Below are 11223 nucleotides of genomic sequence, written 5' to 3' on the forward strand. Positions count from 1 at the left end.
TGCTGAACCAGCTCTCATAATCTGTATACTTTAAATCTAAGTGTATGTATGAATGAGTGTTAAAAGGTGTGGTGGTGCAGTGGTTATAATCCAGTACTGCAGGCTAATTCTGCTGACTGCTGGCAGTTTGATTCTCACCAGCTCCAAGTTGACTCAGCCTTCCATCCTTCCAAGATTGGTAAAATGAGGACTCAGATTGTAGGGGGCAATATGCTGACCCTATAAACCACTTAGAGAGGGCTGTAAAGCACTGTGAAGTGGTATATAAGTCTAAGTGCTATTGTTATTGCTACTCTTCCAGGCCTCTTTTTTTCTTTCTTTCATATTGGCTTGAGGGTGGGGATGAGCAAAAAGAAACATTTCTTGGAGGAAGCTTGCAGTTTCTCTTTTCCCTCCATTCTGCTTAACAGGGAATCCCCAAAGGATTTAACTTTGAAAGAAGCTGAACACGCCCTGGTTTACTTCAGGCTTATCTGATATATCAAAGGGAATTTCTGTTGCCCCTTTCTCCAGCTAGATTTCAAAGTACTCTGTGATTCTGGAAGATACTTCAAAACACTTAGAAGAATCTAGCGGTTCTGGAAGTCATTTCTAGTTTGGGTAGGAAACATTATACTTGGTAAGGATATCCTAACCTTAATCTTCTCTTTTTCTAACAAATTCCTTGGATGTTTCCAACTTTATTGTTGTTGTTTGTTGTTGTTGTTGTTGTTGTTGTTGTTATTATTATTATTATTATTATTATTATTATTATTATTATTATTATTCTGAAGACTCTGCTCTGGCCACCTCAGGATTCTTTAGATTAAGGACTGTAGCTGTAGTTGTACATTTTTATGATATGTCATATTTGAGGTTATTTTTGTTTTGAAAAGGAAGAGCCATACAAAGAAAGAAACTGGTACATTAATAATATCAAAGAGAAATCATTAGACTTAAATAAATTTTCAGCAAAATATGGTTTGATTAAATGAGATTATTTTGCACTGTGGAATGTATATTTTCAGGATTAGATCATTCACCTTTCTTGAGAAGAAGTTTAAATATGACCAGAGCTACTTTTTTAGTCTATTAACTGTAGTGGATATATTGAACATGCATTTATTAATATTGTACATCATGACTGGACCAGATCCACAAGACTTCCACTATTCTTATCAACAATGAGCCTAGCCAATAAAGAACAGGCTTCAGTCTATACATCCAGATGTGAAGAATAAATCTCCAAAAGTATCATTAATCACATTTTGTACAATTTAAAATGTTAAACATTTCCAGAAGAGCAGCTGTTGTATGTTATTGTTGTATGTTGTTACATGTTTGAGGTCATAGTTTGTTTTATCATGTATGTGGAGCAATATCCTGAAATTAGAGTTGTATGAGAGTAAATTTTCACAGAGATTTGTAGTGGAACAATAGTTATACCTAGTTGGAACGAGTGAATAATCATGATCAGCTGCTTTAAGAAGGTTGTTTGATTTCTGGGTCAGGTTGTGCATGTTTGCTTTATCATGTTGAATGAAGTGCTTGCTTGCTGATCCCACGATCTATGGAGGAAAGGTTTACATGTGCGGTTGATGAACTGAATCAGTCCTACCAAGTACCCTTCATAAAAAGGAGAGGCAGTTGGGAATGTGTGATTGCAATTAGCAAACAGGAGTGTTTATGAACGTCTGTTCTTTTTACCAAAAGGAGAGGAGGAGGAGGAGGAACTTGGGTATATTAATCTTCTACTTCCATAAATTCAATGTAAATTTAGTATGTAAGAAAGTCAGGACTCTTAACTCTGAAGGAAAAAAATATAGCATGGCACCTTTTGTTTTGATTACAAAGTTTGGAATAACAAAACTCAAGTTACCAATAAGTTACTTTCCAGGTTATTGCTAGCATAAGAACTGTATGGTTATCTGCCTTAAGGCATAGTTTATATTTTCCTCTAGCTTTCATAAAGAAAATATGTTTCTCTGGAACCAAGGTACTTGAAGTAGAGATCTTTTGGCAGAAAGAGAAATATATAAATTAAGACTTTTCAGAATGGAATAACTTGGTCCCACGTACAGGATGATCAATTCTTTACTGTCAAGGAAATGGAGGCTCTTGTTGACATCATTTTGAGGATAAAAGAGATACTATCATAGGAAGAACCAATCCTTGGGTGATGTCAAGAGGTCAGGTTTAAAAAAAACTGGCAGAGTCTTGGACTTTTCTACAGTTAAGGATATCATAAACAGACTTTTGAAAACCTGTCAAATCCCCTTTTTTCTTCAATTTATGTCTTAACACAGTCCAGATAGAGATGCTTAGAGTTTCTTTCACATGTTTATGCTTTCCTAGGACTCACAACATCTTTTTCTGTAACAGCTCCCCCTTCTCCAAAACATTACTTTTCCCACCAGAATCTCTTCTGCTTCCTGTCCAATATCAGTGAATAAGTCTGAGATGGAAGATTTAGAGGAAACTGCAATGCGCTCCACCACTCTTGTATCCTAGCAACAGGAACTGGTGGCAGGAACTGAGTAGTCTTTTTGGTCATCATTGCCTAGGGACAGGGCTTGCAAGGATATTTCAGAGGCAGCTGGTGGACAAGTTTGGTGTATGGGTGTCTTCTACTACTTCACTGGATTACTTTGTGTCAGAGTAGCCTTTCCAGTAAATCAAATGCTGTGATTCCTTAATGATTGCAGAACAAGTCCATATAATTTTCTTGGCAACATTTTCAGAGTAGCCTGCCAGTACCTTCTTTCTAGGGTTGAGAAAGAGTAACTGGCCTAAAATCACCAGCTGGCTTTGTGCCTAAGCAGAACTAGAACGCACGGTCTCCTGGCATTTAATCATTATACCAAATTGCACCTTTATCAAATTGTCTCTCACCTTACTAGTTTTGGCTCTAACAATAATTTTTTCTCCGTGAGCTCAACATTATGCTTAATGTTATTGAATCACCACTAAACTTTTTAAAATGGGGATTTCTCTAAATAGGAATAGGCCAGCATTGTCTTATGGTCTGCCTAGAGCAGTGATGGCGAACCTTTTAGAGACTGAGTGCCCAAACTGCAACCCAAAACCCACTTATGCATCGTCGAGTGCCGGGTGGATGTGGCCCATTGGGTGGGCATGGCCAATTGGGTGGGCATGGCTGCGGTGGTAACGGCAGAGTGGGCGGGACTAAAAAGTTCAATCAATCAATTTCAACTTTGCAAGATCTTTTTTTCCCCGCGAGAAGTTGAAATTGACTGATTGAACCTTTTTTTTTTTTTGCACATGGTGGAGGCCTAAAGCAAAAAGGTTTTATAAAACCCAGCTGAAGGCCTAGGACTGGGGCGACGGCACGCGTGCCCACAGAGAGGGCTCTGAGTGCCACCTCTGGCACCCGTGCCATAGGTTTGCCATCACTGGCCTAGAGCCTTACATTTTTACATAGAAGGTTATTTTGAGATGGTTTGTTACATGAATAGTTATGCATTTTTAATTTTTTCACTGTCTAATATATAAAGTTAAAATGGATTTTTACATTCTCTCTTTTCCTTGTTATTAAAATTATCCTAACTTATTATTCAGTTCTTCTCTTTCCCAAAGGGGAGAAGGAAAGGGACTGACTTCCCTAGCTACCTGCCTCAGTGATGCAAGGTCAGAAGGAGACACTATAGATTTTTTTGCTCATTGCATTCTTTTAAATTTGCCAGAAAAGTAATACAAGTTATGGGTGCCCTGTCTCTTACATGCAGGAATTAGTGGAAGGATATCAGATGAGTTATTGGTAGCAGGAACTACCTAGCTACTATACCCAAATAGGAGGGATAGCTGGGAATAGAGGCCCAAAGGACTTACAGGAACAAGATTTGAAATTCTTTCCCAATAGACTCAGTCTTGCTGCTGCTCTAGTTTTAAACCGTTCTTTCAATAACTTGCTGACCATTCCGTTTTTCTCTCAATGCATGTGCATTGTCATATAGTTATTTTCTTTGCAACTTATGGGAAAAAGCAATATTGAGTAGTGACATGAGTTAAAATACTATAATTTCTCTCTTTCCAATTATTGTCACAACCCCCTTATCCAGAAGGGGCATCCTGCTGAATAACATGCACCTCATTGGCTGTTTCCTCTTGAAATAGTCTGTGGTAAGAGAAAAATGGTCAACAGTATAAACTTTATTTTTGGACATTTGTTCTATATTCTATATTTTTGAGAACTGAGAAATATTGGTACATAGCATAAGAGGAACAGATACAGGTTAGACATTCTCAAAAACTACCATTCAAACCAGAATATACCACTGCTAAATTTCAGAGATAGAGATTTAAATATTCTTTATGAGCCATACTCCACTATATGCAAAATACATCCCCTGAAGTTCATCTTTGGTATGATGTTTAATAACTTGTGAATGAGATTTAACTCTTTGTGTCATTCAAGCCCTTGAAGCAACTATTACCCTTAGAACAAGGCTCAAACTGACCCAAAATATCATAAGAAAGTTGGTTTGGATTATGTCAAGGCCATCTATTCTATAATTCTGTTCTTAGAATAGGATCTGGGAAACCCATAAGCACGATATGAGCACAAGGTTGTTGATCACATATGGAGATATTCACTATCTCTAATGCTAATATACAACCATAGGGATTAATAACTCACAGTAGCCTTATTCTCTATAAATGTGTTTGATCCTTTATCCAACTTGCTAATTACTACATCTTGTGATAGTAAATTAACCAGATACCATACAATCTAATATCGCTTTTAGGTGTTTTAAATTTTCTGCTATCCAACCTCAGAGCTTCAAGAAGAAGAACAGAATGCATTCTAGCCCATTTTCCTGCTGTGTGTATCAGTTTGTATATTTACATCATAATCACTTTAATTACTTTTCTTTCTCTACACTAATACACTACATTTTGCAAACTTTCCTCACAGACTTGCTCTAGACCAGGGGTAGGCAACCTTGACTCTTTTATGACTCGTGGACCTCAACTCCCAGAATTCCTGAGCCAGCCATGCTGAAGGGAAAGGGAGAGGTTTCCAAGCTGAGCCATGCTGGCTCAGGAATTCTGGGAGTTGAAGTCCATGAGTCATAAAAGAGCCAAGGTTGCCTACCCCTGCTCTAGACAATGTTCCAGTTGTGGTTAGTAATAGAGTTGGTGGTGATGTGCTTCTTATACGTGGGATGCCTCAGGGCTCTGGCCTCTTCCCTTTCCTATTTATCATCTACATGAGGCCTCTGAATAAGTCATTCAACAGCATGGGGTGCAGTACCATCAGTATGAGGATAATAGTCAATTATACATCTCAGGTAGGCATGCCAGGCAGATGATAGCATTCTGGTGTCTATCCAGTACCTGGAGACTGAGGGTCTGGGTGGAAAAAACCAGCTTCAACTCAATTCTGGAATGCAGTGGAAAAAACCAGCTTCAACTCAATTCTGGAATGCAGTGGCTTTGCATCCTTGCCACCCACCCACCCCGGGTCCAGTGAATTGTCATCCTCGATTTTCTATAGGGCAGCACTTCTTCATAGAAAGGTGGAGGGCAATTTGAGGGTCTTCTTGGAATCATGGTTCCTGCTCAAGTAGCATATGGCAATCAGGCTGGGGGGGGAGCTTTTTCCAGGTTCAGCTTGTGCATAAATTGTGCCTTTTTCTCGACTGAGTAGCATTACTAGCTATTACTCACACTTTAATTATCTCTTGATTGGATTACTGATATGTCCTCTATTTAGGGTTGTCTTTGAAGACTACTTGGAACTTACAATTGAACCTGCATGCGGTGATGTACTGTTCAGGGCACTTTATGTTTTCCCCATGTTACACTGATGCTGTTTGGCTTCCAGTTGCTTTCCAGGTGCAATTCAAACTGCTAGTATTCACCATTAAAGTTCTAAATGGCACAAAGCCAGATTACCTGCAGGACTGCTTCTCCTTGAGAGTAACTATCCATCCTGTCAGAGTGGGTATGTTCCAGGTCCCTTCCTTTAAATATTGCCATCTGACGCAACCTAGGAGATGCACATTGTCTATGGCTATCCTGACCCTATGGAACAGTGTCTCCCTGATATTTGGAGGGATCCCACCCTATTAGCCTTCCAGAAGGATGTGAATAGGGTATGAAAAACATCAAGCATTGGGTTAGATAGAAGTGACCCTAGCAAATGTAGAATGATGCTGTGGATGGGATATACGGGCTATGGAGTTCAATTGGTTATAGTTATTCTGTTTTTAATGAATTTCATTGTGAGCTGCCTAGAATTATCACATATAAGATACAAATTTTCTAAATGAATTAATCATCCTAGGACCTGCAGGTTGGAATGTTAGTTAACTGTTGGGAAGTACCCAACCTAGCAGTTAGAAGAGATCAAGCATGGAGTTAGCCTGGAGTCACTGTGCAACTGCAAAAGAGCTAGGACTGACCCTCCCTAAATTCCTTGGAGGCTTATCTAATTGTTGCCAAGAGAATGCTGCCAGACTAAGGAGATTCCTGTATTGTAGGCAGAACATAATAAAGTAGTTAGCTGGAACTCTGAATGTGAGTCTGGATATTCACATTTGATATTGACTCATTGACAGGTCTTTGTCAATTATTTTGTCTGGGACAAGAGTTTTTTTAACCTATTGTTAATATTCATTTTATATTTTAAAAATGTTAGCTGCTAACATGGTCACCATATTAGTGATTTAAATAGAAAAATAATATTTATTATCTAATAATCATCATCAAACTAAAATTCAGTTAACACCGGAAAAGAACAACAACTGCCAACAATCCCAGCACATAGATATCAACAGTACTGGTCATATAGAAAACAACCAATACAGAACCATATCCTTATTAGCCAAACAGATAATCTATCACCAGCAAGACCAGCCCACAAGATCATTTCATCTAAATTTTTGCCAACTAGTGAACCTCATTTTTCCAAAGTTTCTGCACTGATGATTTGATCTGAATGAAAGATAATGAAGGATCTGCATCCAAAAACCAAACTTGGAAAACTGCAGTGCTATATACCAATCCCTGAACTGCAGATACTCCTGTCTCTGTCTCTGTCTCTGTCTCTCTCTCTCTCTCACACACACACACACACACACAAAGATAACCTGTGATGAGGGGAATTTTCCTTGAAGTTTTAATTACCTATCCCAGTTGCTTGTGGACTTCCCAGAGCTTGAATAGACAACTTGTGAGCAGCAACCAGCAGAAGTTCCCCACATACCTTAATTAATTTTAATATCCTTTTCATATGCGTTAATATGTGGTAGAAATATTTTTTTTTCTTGAAACTAACTGTTCCAGAAAACATTGCAGTCTGGACTAAGTGTTACTTGTTATTTGTGTCCTCATTGCCATTCAGAATCTACCTTTCCCTCAATTTGGGGTAGATCATGGGTGAATAACCTGTCTAGGGTAAAGAATTAAATTAACGGTTGCAGAAGATCTTGATCTTTTGCACTTTCTCTGCCTCACCTATACACAACATACACCCTCACATCAGTAATGGTCAATTCTAATCTCTTCCCACCACCTGTCTAGATCAAAAGCTGTTTTCTTTTGCCATTGATGGCAAAAGCAATCTTCCCTGCAGAGACCGTTGGTAGGGAGTCTTTATTTTCATCCCCTCCCCTTTCTAATCAAGATCACTATTTACCTGCAGAGCTTTCTGGGGAAGCAGGAAAGGTTTTGATTTTTCCAGTTATCAGTGGGACTAAACACCCCCCCACAATCCTGATTTCTCACAGCTAATAGTATTGTAGTGGAAAAGAACACATTTGATCCCAGTCACTGAGTGACTTTGACTAATCTCTCTCAGACAGGGTTGTTGTGGGAAAATAGAAATAGGAATAGCTACCCTGAATTGTTTACAAAAGAAATAGATGCGATAAAAATGTAAAAAGTGAATAGAATCTAAGTATGATATATAAAATGACTGAAAGCTGTGAATGATCTGCATAGTTGTTCATTAGTGGGCTAACTTTAAGCTTGTAAAATATCTTTTCACTGTTACATTCTGTAGAGTTTTTCAAAGTCTACATCTTACATCTGAGTCACTGAACATTGATATGTTTGATTAAAACATTAGTTACTGAAATAATTGTGAGAGTCAAGTTTTAAATTTTGTATACTGGAAATGTTAATTCTGCATTTACAATAAACAATTTACTTAAAATTACTATCTGGGACAATAATTGAAGCATTTGTTTCATGAAACTGATAACTTTAATATCAGTTAAATTTATTTGCACAAACAAGCGCAAGTTTTATTTTATTGCTATTTTTTAATCACTAGTGATTTACCTCTTGATTAAAGATTCCAAAACATTTTTAACAAGTTCCATAACCTGAAAAGTTTCTAACCCTGGTAGAGAATAATATTGTCATCATTCCTGCCACTACATTCGCTTTTCCCAGCTGCCATTGTTCCTGTTTTGCTTAATATATAGCATGAAATTCTGGTAAAGTACAGAGGTTTTTACCATTTTCAGCTATTCCAAATGAATGGCTCAGTGGTTAAGATACTGGGCTTGCCAGCTGGAAAGTCAACAGCCCAGGTTCAAGACCTGAGCGTGTCATTCGACAGGGTGAGTTTCCGTTATTTTCCCCAGTTCCTGTCCACCTAACAGTTCAAAAGCATGCAAATGTGACTATATAAATAGGCACCACTTCAGTGGGAAGGTAACAGTGTTCTGTGCGGCTCAGCATATAGTCATGTTGGCCACATGGCCACAGAAATGTCTTTGGACAACACTGGCTCCCTCTGCCAAGAAACAGAGATGTGCACCATTCCTTAGAATCAGATACAACTGGACAGGGGAAACCTTTACTTCTGTGTACAATACAAACTTATAGTACTTATTGCTTGTCAGCAAAAAGAGAACTAGGCCAAATGCAGCTAGTCAGTTCCTGGATGATAGTTGGCAAAATAATAATAATAATAATAATAATAATAATAATAATAATAATAATAATAATAATAATAATAATAATAATAATAATAATAATAATAATAATAATAATAATAATAATAATAAAGTTGGAAGGGACCTTGGAGGTCATCGAGTCCAACCCCCTGCTCAGGCAGGAATCCTATACCATTTCAGACAAATGGCTGTCCAGCCTCTTCTTAAAAACTTCCAGTGTTGGAGCATTCACCGCTTCTGGAGGCAGGTTGTTCCATTGGTTAATTGTTCTAACTGTCAGGAAGTTTCTCCTTAGTTCTAAGTTGCTTCTCTCCTTGATCAGTTTCCATCCGTTGCTTCTCATCCTGCCTTCAGGCGCCTTGGAGAATAGCTTGACTTCCTCTTTTTTGTGGCAGCCCCTGAGATATTGGAACACTGCTATCATGTCCCCTCTCGTCCTTCTCTTCGTTAAACTAGACCAGGGGTTGGCAACCTGAAAAAGTGAAAGAGCCACTTTGACCCGTTTACCTCAGAAAAAAAAAACCTGGGAGCCGCAAAATGCGTGCGTACGCGTGCGTGCATGCGCGCGCGCAGGTGCAGAACAGAACTTGATTGAAGAGGCTGGATCAGCTTCATTTTCTTCCCTCCGAGGCCAGAACCCCCCCCCAATGCCCCTCCCCACCTTGATCCAGAACCCCGAATCGGTCCCTTCCAGCAAGTTGCCAAGCCTCCCCTCCCTCCTCCTTCCCTGGCAGCTACTGTATTTAAATTTGCTTTTTCTTGGGTGGCTACAGAGCTTCCTTCGTTTTCTTTCCTTCCTATCCCTCTTCTCTCCCCCTTCCCCCCGCCTTTCCTTCAATGCCCTTGCGNGGCAGCTCTGCCGTCCTGGCTTCTCCCCTCAGAGAAGACTGCTCTCCCCCCACCGCGCGCTCTCCCTCTCTGGGACTTTCTTCTTTCTGCCTTTTGGCCCGAAGGTTCCCAGGGAGGAGGAGGAGGCTGATGGGGAGAAAGAGCTGCTGCGGCAAATCTTCCAAGGCAGCAGCAGACGGCTGCTCGGGCTCGCATATCAGCCTGCTGCGGGAGGCCAGAGTTCTGCCTTCGGAGGAAGGCAAAGGGACACAGCTGCCCGTTCGCCGCCCCAGCTGGGATTGCTGCCCGGCCCGGCAAGACACGTGGCCGGCTCGGCTTTCCAGGGAGCGATGCCCCCGCCAGCCGCTGCCCCAGCCATGACTGCCGCCCAGCCCGGCCTAGGGAGACACATAGCCAGCTCGGCTGCCCAGGGACGGCACAGGGAGTGATGCCCCTGCCGGCCGTCCCCCCGCCAGGACTGCCACCTGGACCGGCTCGGGGAGACGCGTGGCCAGCTCGGCTGCCCAGGGAACAATGCTGGTGCCGACCACCGCCCCAGCCTGGACTGCCGTCCAGGGGACAGCAAGAGGAAGAAGGGGAGGAGGAGGGCTAGAAAGCTGCCGCCGCTGGGACTGTGCACTGCCCGGCCTCGCCCTCCGCCCATCCGATGTAGCCGCGGGGGCTGGTGCCGCGCGGGCTGCTGGCCCTGGGCACAATGCTGCGGCTGCTCTGCCTGACCGGCCCCTGCTAGCCCCTTCGCTGGCCCAGCTGCTTCCTCCCGGGCACCCCTCTTGCCCCGGCACCTGCCCAAGAGGCAGCAGGAGGAAGAAGGGGAGGAGGAGGGTTGAGGAAGCTGCTGCCGCCGCCCCAGCTAGAACTCCACACTGCCCGGCCTCGCCCTCCGCCCATCCGATGTAGCTGCAGTGGGCTGCAGCGGGGGCCGGTGCCACGGGGGCCGCTGGCCCTGGCCGCAATGCTGCAGCTGCTCTGCCTGACCAGCCCCTCTGCCGGCCCGAATGGCCCCCACCGGTACCCTCTTGCCCCGCCGCCCGCCCGAGCCGCCCGTGGGGCAGCAGGAGGAAGAAGGGGAGGAGGGCAAGGAAGCAGGCCCCAGGAGGAGGCTCTCCTCTCCTACCATTGCTGCATCTCCCTCTTCCTTCACGGCAGCTGGGACTCCGGGCGCGCCTTCCCGGCTGGTGGGGCCAACGGTCCCGCTGGCTGGGGATTGCAGGGGCTGCTCTCCCTTGGGCTGCGGTTTGTGGGAGGGCTGGCCCGCTCCCAGCGGGGATCCTGGGGCTTCCCCGTGCGGCTCCACGGCCACGTGCGCCTCGGACGGGGCCAGCCCGGGAAAGGGAATTTCTGGCGCGCTTCTCCCAGGGGGTGGGGCACCCGGGCGCTCCGGAGCCACAGGTGATGGCTCAAAGAGCCACATGCGGCTCCGGAGCTGCAGGTTGCCGACCCGTGAACTAGACATACCCAATTC

At 42.9% G+C, this 11223-nt stretch overlaps 1 protein-coding gene across 1 annotated transcript in view; it reads left to right on the forward strand.

Annotated features, from left to right (window-relative positions):
- Positions 1 to 569: 569 nt before the first annotated feature.
- The window catches only part of LOC107289020 (T-lymphocyte activation antigen CD80-like), a 41032-nt gene continuing 30378 nt past the window's right edge, over positions 570 to 11223 (forward strand). Inside the window, exon 1 of the mRNA XM_015817708.1 lies at positions 570 to 619. The gene's annotated coding sequence lies outside the window, so the exon portion shown is untranslated. The remainder of the gene's footprint in view (positions 620 to 11223) is intronic.

This window comes from Protobothrops mucrosquamatus, unplaced genomic scaffold (genome assembly GCF_001527695.2).
Source record: "Protobothrops mucrosquamatus isolate PMUCROS unplaced genomic scaffold, P.Mucros_1.0 scaffold624, whole genome shotgun sequence".
NCBI lineage: Eukaryota > Metazoa > Chordata > Lepidosauria > Squamata > Viperidae > Protobothrops > Protobothrops mucrosquamatus.